Source organism: Dendropsophus ebraccatus, chromosome 2 (genome assembly GCF_027789765.1).
Source record: "Dendropsophus ebraccatus isolate aDenEbr1 chromosome 2, aDenEbr1.pat, whole genome shotgun sequence".
In the NCBI taxonomy this organism is placed as follows: Eukaryota; Metazoa; Chordata; class Amphibia; order Anura; family Hylidae; genus Dendropsophus; species Dendropsophus ebraccatus.
This window is the reverse complement of record NC_091455.1, coordinates 165,916,290-165,937,267: the sequence shown is the minus strand read 5'-3', so window position 1 is coordinate 165,937,267 and position 20,978 is coordinate 165,916,290. Positions and strand designations below refer to the sequence as shown.

The window sequence follows — 20,978 nt, the reverse complement described above, 5'->3', positions numbered from 1 at the left end:
ACATGTTATTCAAAATATAAAATCATTATTTTTTGGGTGTGGAACCAATTGTCTGCATATCAGTGATTTCTTATGGGAAAATTTGCTTTGGTTTAAGAGTGGATTTGGATTACAAGCAAAGTCCCAGAACGAATTATGCTCGTAATCCAAGGCACCACTGATATATATATATATATATATATATATATATATACTTGCCCTCAGATGACTCGCTACAGTTTGCTTTTGCAGATAGGCATTTTATCATTTGAATTCAACATTCGACTACTTCCTGGATTTTATCAAGAGAAATGTGCAAGACAGTTGTAAAGTTACTTTTATGTAAGCCTTTACATATAGGGAGTGTATTGTTTTTCTGTGTAAATGCAATAACAAGCACGCACATAGTTTCTCATTCACTGGCTAAACATGATAAAGGAGTTTTAAAAGCTAATATCTGATAGATATATTAGTCATGCGACTAGACTCAATAGCCCTGTAATGTACTGACATTCTGTTCCAAAAAAATAAAGGGGTAACCAGGAAATACAAAAAAAAAAAAATACAATCAACTAGTGTCAGAAAGTTATACAGAATTGTAAATGACTTCTATTTAAAAAACTCAAGCCGTCCGGTACTTATCAGCTGCTGTATGCCCTGCAGGAAATGGTGCATTATTTCCAGTCTGACACAGTGCTCTCTGCTGCCACCTCTGTCCAATCATGTACTACTCAGAGCAGAAGAAAATCCCCACAGAAATTCTCTCTTGCTTTGACCAGTTCCTGACATGGACAGAGGTGGCAGCAAAGAGCACTGTGTTAGACTGAAAAAAAAACTCCACTTCCTGTAGGGCATACAGAAACTAATAAGTACTGGAAGGACAATATCTGCATGAAGTTTGCATGTTTTCCCTGTATTTAAGTGGGTTCCCGTAGGGTACTAAGGTTTCCTCCCTTTGGCTTCCCATGAAGGTGTCCGAGAATCATTTTCTCAATAGATTGGTAATCTGTTCACTGAAGTAGAACCATTAGAAATATCTTTCTTCCCTGCTTTTTTTTCTAGAAGGAGCAGAGGCTCTAGTAGAATGGCAATATAACCCACCAGTCTCCTTACACAGGGATGTAAGAGGAGACTATATTGTCAGCTGCCAGAGGGAGACAAGAACATATTCTGTTTAAATCCCATATTAAGCAGCAGAAATAACTAGTTGAATGTGTATTTAAAGTGGTCACCCAGGCTTTACCTATCATTAGTGTTGAGCCATCTTGCCGAATGTTTGTGTTCGGCTGAACGCTAAGCATTTGACTCGCAGCAGCTGGAGACGTTGGATGCAACCCTAGGGCTGTTAGGAAAACATGGTTGAACCCTATGGCTGTTTCCATGTTTTCTATGACTCCCGAGGGCTGCATCCACCTTCTCCAGCCGCTGGGAGTCAAATGCACAGCTTTTGGGTTTAGCGTAACCTGAACGTTTGACAAGTTTGCTCATCACTACCCACCATTAATTCTAGATTCATAGGCGTCTGAGCCCCAACACCCCAACCGGTAAACAGTTTAAAGGGCCTATGGTGCTTGTGGGAGTGTTGCAGCCTCTTTAATATTTACCTCTTTCCGCACTTGTAAGTGCAATACCGACAACAACTTTGCAGCATTGTCCCATTCAAGTGAACAAGACTAATTTTTTAAACCGGGCCGTGCTGGTCTATTATCGGTTTGCAGGTAGGGACAGCAAATAAATCTAATTCAGTTAATGCATAGATGCAAAATAGTTTTTTCGTATTAAATATTCCTCATTTTTACTTTCCAAATATTTTATATACACCCTTCATAAGTTGTCTGACTACAGGGAGTTTGGAGTTTGTAGCCAAGGAAACACATACTGTAGGTATTCAAAGGGGCTGCATACACAAAACGGCATAATACGTTTATTAATTTTTATATTAGGTACTTTGGAGCAATAAAATATGGTTTAATATGTGTCTGTCTCCTTTAAGAAGTTTAACCAACACAGTTCTGGCATGCTCCGAGGAATGAACTGTATTACTATACTATGTACTGTATTACAATCAATTGCTCATTACAAATAAACCCCAACACAGGCGGCTTTCTCTTGTTTGTATATTCATTATCAGGCTGGTATTAATCAAACATAAGAAACTCATATGTTTCATGTTAGTAATGGAAGGAGAACTATTCATCCTCTTCAGCTGCAATGCAGAACAACATATCTCGTATAAACCAGCTGTCCTTCCTGTAGGAGTTTGATGTACTCTTTTATTTTGTCTAGTTTATAGAAGCCGTCCTTCTTGTTTCTAATATCATCTTCTGTTTATATCTGCATATTCATGAGTCTTCCCGGGACAGACCTCCCTCATTGTTCACTTCTAACACTAGACGAAGCAGGAAATCCTTCACAACTAGTAGTGAGAAAATTAAAGTGAAATCACATATAATAGAGTTCTATACCCCAAATGGTACTTTACTTACCGTACCTTTAATGCTTGTGTCATGTGTTCACGTCCTTGCTTGGCTTTAGCCACTTTTAGCCTCTCCATCATATGACCTCACAGCAGTTAGTATAACAAATTTATTGCAAGGTCATGGGATTAAGATATAGGCAGATATGAGCAAATCGATTTGACACAAATCAAATTTGTTCAAGATTTCACAAAAAAATTTTGGTCTGTAAGAATGTGAACTTTTTACCGTTCGTTTTAGATTTGTTTCGTCCGTGCTCCTGTATGCTGAGAAGCTCAAAGGTAAGCGGTGATGCTGTATGCACTCACTATACTCACTAAACTGGCTGGTCTGCCCAGCGGCTCAGTTTACTGCTTACAAGAATAGGAAGCCCTGCCTTTGACAAGTGTCACTGCTCCTGCCCATATTCTACAAGGCAAAATACTTCCAAATCCAGATTTAAAAAGAATCCGACAGATTCGCTGAATTGGATGCGCAACAAATCTTAGGAGATTCACTCATCTCTATGGGATGAAAGAAGTAGCCGTATCGGGCTTTAGGACCATGTGGGGTCCCGGCTTGGATAGGGCGCAGATGTTCAGTGAAATACAGATTAGGGCGGTTATCTCATGAAGAGAGTATTTATTAAAAGTCACGACGCGTTTCGGCCACCAAGTCTGGGGTGGCCTTTTTCAAGTTATACAGGACATGCTGGGGAACAGGGGTTTAAATAGTGTGGAGCATTGTATAAACAACGCATCACTTCCGGAAACTTAATTACAGTGTGTGTGTATTTTACAATAATCACCACATGATTTTCATAAACAAATGCAGATAACATTTCCCATTCAGGGTACATTTACATATATATCTAGCAATCCAGACAGAGTCACCTCAGATGGAATACTGAATACAAGAAGCTGGATGTATTGCACTCAGCATCCCCTCCAGCACTCTATTGGCTCAAATGTGGCAAAGCGCCAGACCTGTCAACTTGCTGGATTGCGAAACAATGCAGTCGATGTTTTTTGATTCAGCGTAACCACACCTGAGGGAAACTATGCTGGGTCGCCCAACATGTAATCGCACCCTAACAAAATACTCTTTAACTCCTTGGTGACAAGCCAAGTTGGGCCCTATTTCTTAAAAAGATTTCTTCATTTCTTGTCGGATTTTTTTCCGAATTTTATATAACTTTTTTCCAACAACACATGCTTGTTTTTTGCGGGACTTCTGTAATGACACCCTTTTGGGGTTCGCTGTGCTCCAGAGATGAGGCTGCCAGTGGCTCATTTACAGCAGTGACAGTACTTTTTGTTTTTTCCAGCATTGACAGTAGTTTGGGTTTTTATTGACATGGTGATACCAAATATGTTTTTCTTTTTTACTTTTTAACTAGGAAGGAAGTAACCCCAGAATCATTCAGTAGCGCAGCTTCAGGCTGCAGTCCTACTGATCATTTCTTACAAAGCCACATTTTCCACAGATTTGGTTTACACTAAGGGGGAGATTTATCAAAGGTTGTAAATTTAGACTGGTGCAAACAACTGCCCACAGCAACCAATCACAGTTCAGCTTCCAGCTCTGGTGAAAGGAAAGAGGAGCTGTGATTGGTTGCTGTGGACAGTTTGCACCAGTCTAAAGTTTACACCCTTTCATAAATCTCCCCCTAAATGACTATTTAACCCCTAGACGACCCTGGACGTAGGGTTACGTCATGGAAGTCTGTCCCCAGACGACCCATGACGTAACCTTACGTCATGGGTGTTATTCCCGCTATGAAGCGCGCTCCGGAGCGGAGCGCGCTTCATAGGAGGTGGGGGCCGGCTGCAGTGAGCAGCCGGGACCTCACCGGTAATGACACGCTGCAGCGATCGCGCTGCCGCGTGTCATTAACCCCTTAAACGCTGCGATCGCGGCGCGACCGCAGCGTTTAAGTGTAAGTGACAGGGGGAGTCCCCTGTCACTTACCGATCGGGACCCCCGCAGTGTGACTGCGGGGGTCCCGATCGGTAAAACGGACTGCAGGAGGTCTCTCACCTGCCTCCATGCGGTCCGATCGGCGATCTGCTACTCTAAGCCTGCACAGGCAGGCTCAATGAGCAGATCGCCGATAACACTGATCAATGCTATGCCTATGGCATAGCATTCATCAGTGTAGAAATCAGACTAATCTATGTACAAGTTCCCCAAAGGGACTTCAAAAGTGTAAAAAAAAAAAAGTTTAAAACACTAACACACTACCCCAAAACCCCTCCCCCAATAAAAGTCTAAATCACCCCCCTTTCCCATTATATAAATAAAACATATAAAAATGAATAAATAGATAAACATATAATATACCGTAGCGTGCGTAATTGTCCGATCTATTAAAATATAACAAGCATCATTGCGACCGGTAAACGGCGTACACGAAAAGAGGGGAAAAAGTGCGCAGATTACCGATTTTATGTTACATTATATATTTAAAAAAATCAATAAAAAGTGATCAAAACGTCCGATCTTCACAAATATGGTATTAATAAAAACTAGAGATCATAGCGGAAAAAATGACACCCCATACAGCCCCGTAGGTGAAAAAATAAAACCATTATAAGCATCACAATAGGCCCATTTTATTAATATTTAATTGCCAAAAAAAAGGATTTCATAAAAAAAAATATATATAACATTAGAGAATCTGTGTCACCTGCATATGGTTGTGTTCAGACTGACCTATAGAATAATAGTGTCATGTCGCTGTTACCATATAGTGCATTACGTAGACACAGGAACCCCCCAAACGTTACCATATTGCATTCTTTTTTACGATTTCACCTATTTATATCTTCATAAATAATATATTTGGAATTCCATCATACATGTTATGGTAAAATGAATGACGCCATTACAAAGTACAACTATTCCTGTAAAAAACAAGCACTTACATGGCTTGTAGATAGAAAACTGAGAGTGCTAGAGCTCTTAGAAGGGGAGGAGGGAAAAACGAAAGCACTAAGATCAAAATTTGCGCAGTCCACTGGGTCATTTTGGGCCTGGTCCTCAAAGGGTTAAAGTGTCACTGTCGTGAATTTTTTTTTTTTTGCTGAAATCAATAGTCCAGGCGATTTTAAGAAACTTTGTAATTGGGTTTATTATCCGAAAAATGCATTTTTATCATGAAAAATCAGTTTGAAGCTCTCCCCCCTGTCTTCATTGTTCTCCTATGGAGAGAGCTAAAGAAAAGACCAAAACAGGACAACAAAGAGTTAATCTACAAATCCCTCACGGGATATCTCCTGTGACAGTCACCAGTGACCTGTCTGACCTCAGATTACAGCTGTCACCCAGCTCCGTGCCTGTAATCCTCTGTTATCTGCTTTCTGCTGCCGGCTAACTCCCTCCTTCCTCCTCCCCCCTCCCCTCTCCCTAGAACAGACAGGGTACGTCTCCTGCAACAAGTCACAATTTTCAGATTTTTCAGAGTGGATGAAAAAGAGGAAGGAGGGGGGGACCTGGGAAAAGGCTTTTTACATGCAGATAATGGAAGATTTGGCTAATAAACCCAATTACAAAGTTTCTTAAAATCGCCTGGACTATTGATTTCTGCAAAAAAAAAAAATACGACAGTGACTCTTTAAGTCTTCTACTACATAATGAGCAATATAAGCGGATATATTATGCAGACAGTGTAGGACTGACAAATGTAACATGGACACATATATCTCAAGGATAGTAAGGAGCAATCAAATTCTTAAGAGGTACCAACCATTTCTATGTGTTGATCTAAAATTAATGTGGAGGTCTCAAAGTTAGGATCATAAAGTGACACACAATCCTAATGATGCATCATCATTTTATAAGATATGATTTACCATACTGTAGTCCCTGCTGTTTCAAACAACTTCCCTCCATCTGATAGTCAATATAGTGATCTAATTACATAAGTGTAAATCACCTTATTTTTAGGTCTTGATCACTAGGAGTCTTACTTCCCTGGAAACTTTTATGCACTACCTGTTGTTAAGGTAATTCTGTCTCTAGCAGCAGAGAAACCAAGACAGAACATAGGAGGTGGGGAAAAGTAGTAAAGCAATGCAGGTTAGAGAGCCTAGAATGTGTACACACTTGCATCTTCTCCAGTGTCTACACTGTACCAGAAAGGTAAATCAATGCTTTCCTGTAATCTCTTACCACCTATACAAGTGTTGGGTAACTGTCCTTTGTGTAAATGCTCATATGTTACTATGTACACAGTGCTGTCTTTTGAATACAATCCCCTTACTTGTTTCTTTACCTTATCATCAGCAACCAGTGGTGCTACTGTCATATAACACACGCCTTGCTATAATGCTGTTTTCTTTTTTCCTACATAGCACGTTATGAAGCCAGTGCACCAATGACCATCACTCTTACATACACCATCTATGGTACTGTACTGTATAAATCATCCCTCGGCACAGTGCCAGCCTGTTCAGTTAAAGCAGTGCACTTTCTCCAGCATGGCATATTAGACATGTCATGGCATAGCAGAGAGAAGTAGGTGCTGTCCTGATTGGCTAGATGCCAGAGAAGTAAGAAGAAGGAAGCATAGGTGTGAGTACCGCTGGCACACAGCCCAGGTCTGGTGCCAACCCCTAAAATAAAGGGAATGAGAAATAGCTGTGACTGATACTGTCAAATAAGCAAAGGCACAAAAGTACAGGACACATGGGTGTGAGAGGAAGCATTCTTTATAGTACAAAAAAAATAGTATGTGCACACTATAAGGGACAAAGTAATGTATATGTACACACACATAAAAGCTAATTAAAGGACATTAATATTTGTGCAGGGCTCACATGCCCACTTAAACACTGCCACGAATGCAGAGTCTCGAAAAGTGTTTTTGTATAGAGGTAACAGTTATTCCATCTTTTTCCTTCTATGTGAAAAGCAATCCCCTAATTTATTATTGGAATCACTTCTGGTATATCATGACAGCCGGCGTTTCTGACAGCCTGTCAACAGGCTAGAGACTGTAGTCTGCAAGTGAGTCGTGGACTGGAGACTATCATAAAATAGACTGTCATAGATGGCACCCTACAGTTTGCTGGCAGGATCTTAAGACACCACAGGCTATTACATTTTCCAGAGGTTCCTCTCTCTCTATTTTCTGTCCCTGATTTGGATTCAGTTTCGTTGTTCATGCAACATTTAATATAAAATTTCCTACAGACTGTCAGCATTCCTTAATAGACTGCAAACACATGGCCAATTCCACCAGTCATTTCCTAGGGATCAGTTTTTGTTGTCTTGTTTTTTGTTTTTTTTTTATATTGTTTTAACTTTAGTGCAGGCTGAAGGGAGACTTTCACTTGGAAATAGTGTCTCAGACACGGCATTGCTGTTAAAAATAAATTACTATTCATTGGCCAGCAATTAAACAGCAATGAAATGAGCAACACAAGTGATCACATGATGAGTGGGGAAATTCTCCAGCCTGCTGTTCAGGAACATAGCGACAGTACTGGATAATCCTAATGAGATTGATGACCTGAAAAGCCTGGTATAAAAAAAGGCCTAGCTTTTGTCTGACTAATGTTGTAAGAGAACAGGGGCGTTAAAAAAAAAAAAAAAAAGAAAAAGAAAAAGAGAGAGAATTATCATAGCAACACGAATGACGTGTAACCAGCTAAGTGTAAATCAAACAAAACAGCTATGGGAGCATAATCTAAGAGCGTGCAGGCCTGACATTTCAAACAAGGACAAGGTAGCAGCACTTGCAGTCTGTGAACTTCACAGTTGGCAAAGGCCCAAGTGTCTGTAAATGCCCATGAAGGGAGGGAGCGGGAGGGTGGACACGGGAAGAACTAGGTTAGTTTACACGAAAATGTCTGCAGTAAAAGACTGGCTGGCACACTCTTCCATCTGACCTGTCTCCCTTCAATGTTTTCATCAAGAATGCAGGAATCTCTTCAGCCGAGAGAACACACTGTATTCTTCAGAAAAGCTAAAGGGGAATATAAAAAAACCCTCTCTCACATAATCCAAACATAATCCTTTCTGGCATCACTGAACTGTTCACCCCTTCAGGACCAGCAGGGGTCCCTGCTCGGGGTGCCTAGAAAGCAGTACCTATAACAGGGAGACAGCAGATCACTGCTGACCTGCTCCACTGTATGAGGGCTTCTTCTACTTATTAACCGCTGACCTTATGACTGTACTCGTCTATATCCCTGAGCAAGTCTGCCCAGACCATTCCAGGCATGTAATCTCTATTTTATTACATTAGTACTGAGTCTTCTATCTTGTCACCATAGATGGCACCACATCACCTAAACTGACTTGACTTGTACATTTCATAAGCCTTAGATTAATGTATAGCCCTAGACCCAACACAATATCAATGCTACAGATACTCATCTAGCGGGGGGCTTTTTACTTACATATCAGTTGTACATGTGACATAACATACAAACTGTGTCCTTACAGAAATAAACTGTTCCCTGTTATATAGCACCCATGTATACCATAGCACTGTATATACTGTATGGCAAACTTCTATAGAGCTCTACATTCTTATCCTGTCCATACAGAGATGTCAATAAACTATATATAACCTGTTAAATAGCAGCCATGTATACCACAGCACTGTATATATGGCAAACTTCTATAGAGGTCTACATTCATAGCCTGCCCATACAGAGATGTCTATAAACTATTACCTGTTATATAGCACCCTTGTGTACCACAGCACTGTATATGGACTTCTATAGATGTATATACATATATATCACTATCCTATTGCCTGTTATTTATCACCAATATATATAGCACTGGATATAGGAACTACTTCTATAGAGGTATATATACTTATCCTATCCATACAGAGATGTCAATAACCTATTACCTGTAATATAGCACCCATGTATACCATAGTGTTGTACACAAACTTTCATCATCCCCAATGGGGCTCACAAAGTAACTTTCTCATCTCATCTAGACAAGAAACCTATTAACCTTCTCAGTATATTTCTCTCATTTTGGGTATATGGTGAAGACATAACTAAAGGGTTATCCTGCAAACCCCATCCAGACATAGTAAGGTAGAAGTCCTGAACACTGCAGCCTGTGCCCAGCTTCAGGGCTCTGCTGTTTTACACAATAAAGAACACAAAGTTCCTCCATAAGCTGTACTACATGTCCTGGATACACATACATTGTTACATTTCCTACAATATTTCCTTTCCCCTCAATAGATGATGATGTAAGAGAAGTGGAGGGGATGTGTGACACAAGCCCACACACACATACACATACACACACACACACACACACACACACACACACACACACACACACACACACTGACTAGTAGTGCACCTCTCCAGTCAGCTGTCAGCTGGAGCAGTGGATGACAGGAGCCTGCATGTGGCTTCTTCTCTCCCACACCATTTCTTATGGCAGTCACATGACAGGAGCCATACATGACACATTACAGCCGTAATTAGCTCTGTGCATAAATGATCAATCAATAGCGGCAGAAACATCCTATAACTCCGACCCGGAGACTGATACCCAGACGTGGCCATGCCCAGGGCAGCCTGTCCCAGCCGAGCAGCACAAGACAGGCAGCAATGGTGTCCTGGCACAGGCCTCTTCTATGGGATCATAGTAAGAGAGAAGGCAAAGCTCTCACCTGACAGTCAGATGCAGTGGACGAGCAGCAGCACAGGCAGCAGGAGGAAAGCTCTACAGCTGATTCTGCAGCAGGGCGCTGGGCTTGTCCTGAAATGACCCTGCCTGGGGAGGACGAACAAGGATAGGGAGGGCGGGAGAGAGAGGAGGAGGAGGAGGAGGAGGGAAGGCTGCAGCCTCTGCTTCACATCAATATAGACACAGGCTCATACTGTACGTACACAGTGAGGCAGCACTGGGACATGCGAAAGACAGCTCCACTCTGCTAATGCTATGGGAACAACTAGTATCCTGCCCAGTCATGAGGAAACTACTCCTGGGGGGGGGGGGCAATAGAGAACACCTAGAAATATCTGTGGGGGGAACGTCACAGGACCCCCATTATACCCCTAACCCCAGATAATAAATCCTATGTATACACTCCCCCATAGGAGATGCTTTCTCACAATGACACCTTTACAGTAAGGGGCTTTGCTTTTACCAGATGCCCCTCAGATTGCAGAAATATCTCCTAGGCAATGAGCAATTGCCCCTCACAGCGGTGTATACCCCCTTATACCTTAGATTCCAGCATTGGACCCAAAGCAGCAAAGCCCTTCAGATTGCAATGTAATAACTACTACGCATAAGGCAATGGTGCCTTAAAGTGAATGTATTATCAGATACAATGCTTTTTTTTGTGACATTAGCTGATTGGCGCCGGAGCAGGGATCCCAGTGGTGCTGTCCTTTTTTTTTAAATGCTGCCCCGTTCCTGCACTCAGTCCACCAGCCTGGGGCTATGCACTTGGGGCGGGCCGGCACCCCCGTGTGACCCCCTTGTCTCTGTGATGCACCTTTATTGATTCTAATGGAGCTGGAGGGCCCCAGTGCATAGAGCCGGGCCGGTGCATGGCAAAAGAACAGCCCTGAGCTCGGGAATCAGGCGCCATTTCAAAAAAAGGACCCCATCACCGGGATCTCCGTGCCAGCGCTAATGTAAGAAATATAAAAGCAATGTAGCTGATTGCACATTCACTTTAAGGCTATGTTCACACATAATAGTGTTTAATTATCGTTTAATTAGCATTAATTAGAAGGCAATAGTGCCTTAGAGCTATGTTCACACATAGGATTTAATTAGTGTTTAATTACCACAATTTTGCAGCGAGTTGTGCAATTTGCTGTAAAATAGTGCTATTTTACGGCAAAATTGCCCAATTTACTGCAAAATTGATTGACGCTGATTGAATTCTATGTGTGAACATAGCTTTTATGCATCATTGCCTACTGCGTAGTACTAATTAATGCTAATTAAACGATAATTAAACACTACACTATTTTGTGTGAACATAGCCTAAATTGCTACAATAAATGGTGTTTACACAGACAGATTTATCTCACATATCTTTGAAGCCAAAGCCAGGAACAGACTATAAAAAGGGAACATGTCATAAAGAAAGACCCGAGATTTTTCCTCTTTTCAAATCCATTCCTGGCTTTGGCTTCCAAATTCTGCCAGATAAATCTGTCTGCGTAAATGCACCAAAACCATGGGCAATGATCAATAAACCATGAACAATGTCTCCTCAGATTGTAGTAATTAGAGATGAGCGAACCAGGTTCGAGTTCGAGTCCATCCGAACCCGAACGATCAGCATTTGATTAGCTGGGGCTGCTGAACTTGGATAAAGCTCTAAGGTTGTCTGGAAAATATGGATACAGCCAATGACTATATCCATGTTTTCCACATAGCCTTAGGGCTTTATCCAATTTCAGCAGCCACCGCTAATCAAATGCCGAACGATCGGGTTCGGATGGACTCGAGCATGCTCCAGGTTCACTCATCTCTAGTAGTAATACCTTCTAGGAAATAAGCAATTGCCCCTCGGATTACAAAACTACACCTGGAAGACCAGCAATTGAACCTCAATTTGCAACAACAACTCCTATGCAGCAAGAAAATGAACCTCAGATTATTGCAATAACTCCTGGACAAGGAGCACTTCCCCTCAGATGGAAGAAAAACCTTTGGGAAAATAGAAATTGCTCTTAAAGTGGTTCTCCAGGCATTCAGTTTTGATTGATACATCAGAGGGGTTATCCAGCATTAGAAAAACATGGACACTTTTTTCCAGAGACAACATGACTCTTGTCTCTATCAAAGTAAATGGAGCTTAATTGCAAAACACACCAGAACTGGAGACAAGAGTAGTGCTGTCTCTGGAAGGAAGTGGCCATGTTTTTCTAACGCTGGATAACCCTTTTAAAGAGGTTGTCCAGCGAAAATCTTTTTCTTTTAAATCAACTGGTGTCAGAAAGTTATATAGCTTTGTAATTTACTTCTATCAAAAAATCTCAGGTCTTCCTATACTTAGCAGCTGCTGTATGTCCTGCAGGAAATGTTGTTTACTTTTCAGTCTGACCCCCAGTGCTGTCTGCTGCCACCTCTGTGCGAGACAGGAACTGTTCAGAGCGGGAGAGGTTTTCTATAGGGATTCCCATACAAAACCTTATCTACTCTGGACAGTTCCTGTCTCTGCCAGAGATGTCAGCAGAGAGCACTGGGGGTCAGACTGAAAAGAAAACATTTCCTGTAGGACATACAGCAGCTGATAAGTATGACACCAGTTGATTTGAAAGAAAAAGACTTTTGCTGGACAACCTCTTTAAAGAGGAACTATGAACAGGTTAGCCAAATGTAACCTGCTCATATGTCCCTAATGCATACAGGGCACTGAGGATGAAGGATAAGTCTCTTACCCTTATCCTCTGTGTCATTCCTATGCAGTTGTTAATGTAATTGTGTCTCTAGTAAGGCTGTTAGGAGCACTTGGAAAGGGGCTATGCCAGTACCGATCCAGCCCACCCTGTTGATAATCATTAGAAAGGCCGGGCCAGCTGGTGCAGATTCGCCCTGTGGGTAGTGGGACAGTACTCCTAAGGGGCTTACTAGAGACACGATTACAATAAAGGGGTAGTTCTGCAAAAAAAAAAAAAACAGTCTGGGGAGCAAAAGAGGTTTTCTATTGGGGTTTGCTACTGCTCTGGACAGTTACTATTACAGACAGAGGTGGCAGCAGAGAGCACTGTGTCAGACCGAAAAGAATAGAACACCTTTCTGCAAGACATACAGCAGCTGATAAGTATTAAAGACTTGAGATTTTTAAATAGATGTAAATTACAAATCTCTGGTACTTTCTGGCACCAGTTGATTTAAAGAAAATATTTTTTTCTGAACTATCCCTTTAGCAACAGCGCTGAGGATGAAGGTAAGAGACATACAAATGTCATAAATTTAAAAATTCTCAATTTGTTACAGATAGCCATGCAACAGAAATCAGATAATACTCCAATTACAATATGTCTACTCTATATCGGCATTATTTAGGAAAGGTACTTTTTAGGATCTTATAGGGCTTAGAAGTTGATCAGCAATTGTTTTTAATTTCACGTACAATAACAGCAATGACGATCATGTAAAGTAAGAGAATTGATGATTAGGTGCAGTAACATGATTGATGCTCTCATACACTGACAGCGGTGACAACAGGTGCAATGATTAGGTACACTAACAGGAAAATCACATATAGCAACAAAGGACAGGGACGAATATCAAGTACAGTAGCAGGGACAGCAGACACAGGGGAGATTTATCAAACATGGTGTAAAGTAAAACTGGCTCAGTTGCCCCTAGAAACCAATCAGATTCCACCATTCATTCCTCACAGACTCTTTGCAAAATAAAAGGTGGAATCTGATTGGTTGCTAGGGGCAACTGAGCCAGTTTCACTTTACACCATGTTTCATAAATCTACCCCTATTAGTCTACTGCAGTGTTTCTCAACTCCAGTCCTCAAGACCCACCAACAGGTCATGTTTTGCGGATATCCCATACAATGAACAGCTGTGACAGTTACAACGAACAGCTGTGGCAGTTACTGGTGTACTGACTAAAATTATATCACCTGTCATATCCTTCAAACATGATCTGTTGGTGGGTCTTGAGGACTGGAGTTGAGAAACACTGGTCTACTGACACTATAGCAACAGGACAAGAATGACTGTTAGGTACAGTAACAGGGGTGACTATAGGTTCATTAATGAAGGATAGGGAGACTATCTGGTACAGAAACAGGGGACAAGGGAAGCTATTAGGTACAGCAAAAGGGGGCAGGGGAGACTATTAGATACAGCAACAGGGGAAACAGGATAAAAGCAATGATCAGGGTAGGAAGGGGTTAATTTGTGTGTTTTATACATTACTGTGCTGCAGGGCTGTTCTCTCCTGGTTTTGAACTCCTCCCGCACACAAAAGAAGAGATCACAGCCAGACCCCTCAGTTGGTCCATCTGTAATGGCGGACCAACTGCAGGCTGAGATGAGCAGTGACCAGTCTGAGGTGAAGGGGTCAGGGAGACCAGTCTAAGGTGAGGGGGTCAGGGAGACCAGTCTGAGGTGAAGGGGTACAGGGTGACCAGTCTGGGGTGGTTGGGGGGTTAACAGGGTGACCAGTCTGGGGTGGATGGGGGGGTTAACAGGGTGACCAGTCTTAAATGGGGTGTACAAGATAGACCAGTCTGAGGTTGGAGGTGCAGCAGGGTGACCAGTTTGAGACAAAGGCCATGGTTCATTGTCCACATTTAGGGGTCTGGTTGAGGTCTGAAATAATGTTGCGGTTTGATTTGGGGCTGGGAAGGGAAGTATAATACTTAACCTCTTGATGACTCCCCAGGATTTAAAAATAATTTAAAAAAAGTAAAAAAAAAAGTTTTCAGAAATACACACACACACACACACACACACAAAGAGAGATCCTTACCTACAAGACAAATTATACACAGATGGTGCTGCTGCATATGGAAGTGTCCAAATTATTCATAGTGCTCACCTACCTGCAGCTGTCCTCTGATTTTGGATTACAGAATGGACAAGAGTGACATAGTGAGGTACAGCACTGTAGATGGGTATGTCATTCTGCTAGTCATTCTGCTAGTTATCTACAGGCCATTGCTGCTCCACTGGGAATTCTGGGAAGAAAAGATATGAAAACTAGCTCTCACACCTTACAAGCAAAGATATGTCCCTTCAAGACAAGTCTCACTGTATCTAGGAGTCTTAGAACATTGACTGGAGATATTATGCCAACCCAAACAATTTCTCCAAAAGGAAAGACTTCCCCTCTGCAGACAGCTGTGGCCCCTGTCCAGTGTACAGCAGGGTGTTCGCTGGCTGGGGAGAGTCCTATCCACGTGGGTCCAAGTTATACTATTTTATTTTGTAAGTAAAAGGACTTATTGAAAAAAGTACTATGTACAGTGTACTCTTCTGAGGCACAACCCATGTTCAAGGCTTGTGAACTACATCAATCCATTTTATGAATCAAACAAGAGAACAGAATGCTTTTTGAGAAAACTAAATGTCGGATACAAAGCAAGTAGCTCATTTCATTCTATCACCAAGTATTCGGCAGGTTTGAAATTCAATATAGTGTTTGACTGTATAAGAAATAATTTCATCAATCAGGAAGGAATAGGGAGACAGTTTTCTACTCCTACCAATGGTCTTATGGAAAGGAAGCTTTATAATATAGAAGAACAGGGTTCAAGGCTGGGTTCACACTGCCTTGTTGCTGTCCCTTTAACAGATCCATTTAAAGGACAAGTCCAGCTGGGGCAGAGGGGAATGTAATAAGGAGTCCTAATTACTACTGCTACCGTGAGCTGTGGGACCGGCCTCGGGACCCCCGCTGGAAGGCATTTTCCCCTTAGTTGGGATGCTGTCACGATTGGTTGGAAAATGCCTGTCCTGGCTGATGGACAGCCCGCTCAGCCAATCAGTGACTGGAGTGGTGTCCCACCCCAGTCAGTGACTGGCTGAGCAGCCAGTCCATTAACTGGGTCATGAGGTGTGCAGCGCCGGAGATCCTAAAGCGAGGCAGGGGTGGTGGCGATCTGGGCCTGAAGAGGTATGGGAGAGGTGAGTTAATACGCTTTGTTACTTTCCCCCATGCCTTTTAAAAGACCCGGAGGACAGACTTCTCCGTTAATGGGGGGGGGGGGAACAAATGCATTTGTGTGCATCAATTCTGATTAGTTTTTTTCATTGACTTCCATTATTTAACAAAAAAAACTGTTAAAAACACATCCGTTTTTTTAGCGTACACAAAAAAAGTGGTTAATCGTTAATTCTTTTTTTAATAATGAAAGTCAATAGAAAAACGGATCAAAACAGATGCACACAATTAAACGGATCTGTTAAACAGACAGCAAAGACACAGTGTGAACCCAACCTTAGTATTTTGGACAGCTGTCATTTTGATGGCAAAACATGGGCGGTGATGGGACTTTGTGATTAACATATTCCTAAAATGTTTCTGTTAGTTGGAAGTTTTAATCTCCTAATAGGCACTGTAGTGAGTGAAACACCTTTGACAGACTCCCCTTATAGTGCTCTTGATTTTACTTTTAGTCTAACATTGTCAGTATGATGACAAAATGATACACACACCTAAAAGCTTTCAAGGTGGAGAACATAAAGTACACTATGTTCATTGCGATGTGGAGGAGACTTGGCCTAGGGCATTAATAATACTTCTGGTCATACAGGATTCCAGAATATATGATGTTTTATATTTGAGATATTAGATCTCTTTTTGGTTACACACACAACCTATATAAAGAAGACCCAGGCTGATGCTCGCTTTATGAAATAAATAATAGAAAACTGAGCTGACACTGATTTTTAGAAATTGATTACTAGGCCTAGCACTAACATCTCACACCCTTCATACAGGGCATGGGGCCAGAAGTGTGCTATAGTTGCTTATATAGTTGCCCTTTATAATGCATCACAGAAAGTACATTTCTGACTTTTTGCAACAATTTGCTATATAAAAAATGTTTCTTTTTTTTTTCTTTTTTGAGGCAACCTAAACTATGAAAGTGGCATATATATGCACTGTGCTCATACATACATTTGTATTATAATATACTGTACTCGAAACATCAGTTCCAAAACTCTGACATATTTTAGATATGAACATTATGATAATGTGTGAGCTTTCACTAAGGTTTTGTAGTCAAGGACACAAGGAATAAGAGAGATTATACTCATATTTTAGCAAGTATGACTCACGGCAGTCACAAAGAACTGATAATACTAGACTCAAGAAGATTAGGTGTAGATACAATTTGCAGATTGAAAAAAGTCAATGTAGTTCAAGGGGTCAAGCATATCATCAAGGTTCATCACCAGTACTTTAGTAAGGGTTTAGGTTACTAACATGAAAAGATCTTACATAGAATTCACATTGAAAGATCTTCCGTCAAGCATTTATAAAAGTTGCATGTGTGGAGCTTTTAAAAGCTTCTGCAGTGTTCACAAAATAATCTTCCTCACAGTATGTAAGCTCTTGGGAGCAGGGCCCTCACTCCTCATGTATGTATAATTATATGTGTATCTCTGTAATGTCTGATTTTTGTCTGTGTTTGTACCCCCAGAATCTGTTTGTACCCCCACTGCGGAATCTGTTGGTGCTATATAAATAAAAATGATTATTATATTAATATTATTATTATTATTATTATTATTATTATTATTATTATTAATCATCATTTATGATAAGAATGAACCCAAGTGATTGGGTTTTTATTTGACAAGCAAATTCCTCTTTTAAATCTAAATAAAAGAGGAGTCAAAGGCAATAATATAATATTATAAATATTAATAATAATCCATAAACTACATGGCCATGTTCACACAACGGATGTGTTGTATAAATCGCGGCCGTTGTTGCAGATTGCTGTGATTTATACAACATATATGTAGTATGTGCATGAAATCCTGGCTGGAGAATATACACATAGGGGGAGATTTATGAAAGGGTGTAAATGTACATCTGGTGTAAACTGCCCCCAGCAACCATTCACAGCTCAGCTTTTATTTTACTAGAGCTGAAAGCTGAGCTGTGATTGGTTGCTGTGGGCAGTTTACACCAGATGTATATATCTCCCCCATAGTATACGCTCCGGCCAGGATTCCATCCGGACGCACAAAAACGTGAAATGTCAGTTTTCTGCGGCCGCTATTCATTAAATAGCGGCCACAGAAGACATATCAGTTCACACAATGGAGCGTGCGGCTCCGGCTGCATGCTCCATTGTGTGCAGCGGTGAATTGGGATACAGACGCACACGGGTGAGCCCGCATCTGAATTCACCAGAAGTGAACATCAACCATCCAGTACTGCAGTACCGGCTGGGATGATCTTGAGTAAGACCAGCCGTTCATGGACCCACGCCTGCCTCCTGCAATGTCACAACCCAGCTGAGGAATGCCCGCTCAGCCAGTCAGTGACTGGCATGGGCCCCTCCCACTTGGTCGTGATGACTCTGGAATTCAGGAGAAACTGGAGCCCGGTGGTCAGTAAGCCTTTATTATGATTCCGTTCCCCCCTGTCGGCCCTGGATCTTGTTTTGGCCAAAGTTCCCCTTTAAAATGCCATATTTAATTCTAATATATTTAAGGCTACGTTCACATTAGCGTTTGACCATCCGGCACCATTCCGTCTACCTTTTCCGTTTTAGAGTAAGCAAAACAGAAACTGTCGGATCCGTTAAAATCCCCATAGATTCCCATGCTATTTTAGTGTGCTCCGTTTGCCCTAATTGTGCTCCGTTTGCATGCAATCTGTTCAAGATCCGTTTTTTTGAACGGAAGAAAAAATAGTGTTTGCAGTATTTTTCTTTCCGCTTAAAAAAACGGATCACGAACGAAAAGTGCACTTCCGTTTTTTTTTTTACATTGTAGTCAATGAGGACGGATCTAAAACGGAAGGTGTTTCCATTCACATCCGTTTTTTTCATCCGTTTTTGCACTGAGCATGCGCAGAAGCAGCAAGAAACCAAAGAAGAAAAATAAACGGATAGAAAAACGGATGCTGACTGATGCAAACGGATGCAAACTGATGTACAAAAGTTTTTAAGCCAAAATACAAACGGACCATTAACCCCTTAAGGTCATAGCCTATTTTCGTTTTTGCGCTTTTGCTTATTCCATTTTAAGTTTAAAAGTCCATAGCGCTTGCATTTTTTCACCTAGAGACGTATATGAGCGCTTATTTTTTGCGAAACCAATTGTACTTTGCAATGACCGGCATTATTTTTCCATAACATATGCTGCGAATCCGGAAAAAAATCATTTGCGCTGTCAAATTGAAAAAAAAAACGAATTTGTTTTGATTTCGGGGAGTTTTGCATTTACGCCGTCCGTCCTATAGTAAAACTGACTTGTTATGCATGTTCCTCAAGTCGTTACGATTACTATGATATATAACATGTATAACTTATATTGTATCTGATGGCCTGTAAAAAATTCAAACCATTGTTAACAAATATACGTTCCTTAAAATCGCCCCATTCCCAGGCTTATAGCGCTTTTATCCTTTGGTCTATGGGGCTGTGTGAGGTGTCAGTTTTTGCGCCATGATGTGTTCTTTCTATCGGTACCTTGATTGCGCATATACGACTTTTTGATCATTTTTTATTACATTTTTTCTGGATTTGATGCGACCAAAAATGCGCAATTTTGCACTTTGGAATTTTTTTGCGCTTACGCCGTTTACTGTGCGAGATCAGGAATGTGATTAATTAATAGTTCAGGCGATTACGTGTGCGGCGATACTAAATATGTTTATTTATTTATTTATTAATTTATATTTATAAAATGGGAAAAGGGGGGTGATTTGGACTTTTATTAGGGGAGGGGATTTTTTATTAATAAAAACACTTTTTTACTTTTTTTTTTACATGGACTAGAAGCCCCCCTGGGGGGCTTGTATATACATAGCACTGATCTCTCATAGAGATCAATGCTGTGTATATACACAGCAAAGATCCATCAGATCGGTCATAGATTACTATGGCCTGCTGCAGGCCATAGCAATCTATTGCAGAGCCGGGATCAGCGTCATTCCGATGCTGAGGCCCGGCACGGGCAGAAGAACGGATCTCCCCCCCGCGATTGCGGGGGGGAGATCCGACCCACTAGACACCAGGGATAGTGTGCATAAAGCACTTCAATGCAGCTGTCAGGTTTGACAGCTGCATTGAAGTGCTTAATTAGTCGGCGCGGCAACGGGACCCGCGCCAGCTAACAGAGGCACTGCCCGGCTGCACGTGTCAGCCGGGATCAGCGCCGGGATCAGCGCCGTCCCGCCGGGACCCCGCTCTGAACACCCCCCGCGGCGCCATGACATATCAGATACGTCATGGGTCGCTAAGGGGTTAAAAAAAGATGAACATTTTGCAATCAGTTTGCATCAGTCTGCTCATCAGTTTATGCTCATCCGTTTAATTAATATAGACGGATCCGTTAGAAACAAAGGAAAACGCTAGTGTGGCCGAGCCCTAAGGGGCTCTTTTTTTAGCATGCATGTTGGCATTTTGTTCTTTATATTTTTTGTTGCACAGGGTTCACACAACTAATAAAACAGACTCATTGCTATCAACTTAACAACATTAAAGTAAAGTGGAATTGGTCTTGATGCAAAATCCTCTGATGTAAAGCTGTGTGCTTTATGCTCTGTGGTATTTGTCCTCAGTTGCAACACTCTCTGTTGAATAACAAACTACCTGATGCAATTGCAGCCCCAAAGAAGAAAACAGAGACTTTTGCTAGAGAATTACGTTCTGCATACATTGTTGTATCAGTATGCTGAAGGCTATTGTGCACAAAGACCTCACTATAAAGCCATCAATTACCTTTTTGAAGAACTGCAATTCCAGTTCCAAGCCAGGGAAATCAAAACCAAATCTGTCCTAGCACAGTGAAGGCTGTTATAGTAGGAAAGTGATATCATAAGACAACAAGTGGCTCCCATACTGACAGACTCGAGCCACCCTTG

At 41.5% G+C, this 20,978-nt stretch overlaps 1 protein-coding gene across 1 annotated transcript in view; it reads right to left on the bottom strand.

Moving 5' to 3' along the window:
• Positions 1-10,260, bottom strand: part of THRB (thyroid hormone receptor beta) — a 259,592-nt gene extending 249,332 nt beyond the window's left edge. Inside the window, exon 1 of the mRNA XM_069958677.1 lies at positions 10,096-10,260. The gene's annotated coding sequence lies outside the window, so the exon portion shown is untranslated. The remainder of the gene's footprint in view (positions 1-10,095) is intronic.
• Positions 10,261-20,978: the final 10,718 nt, after the last annotated feature.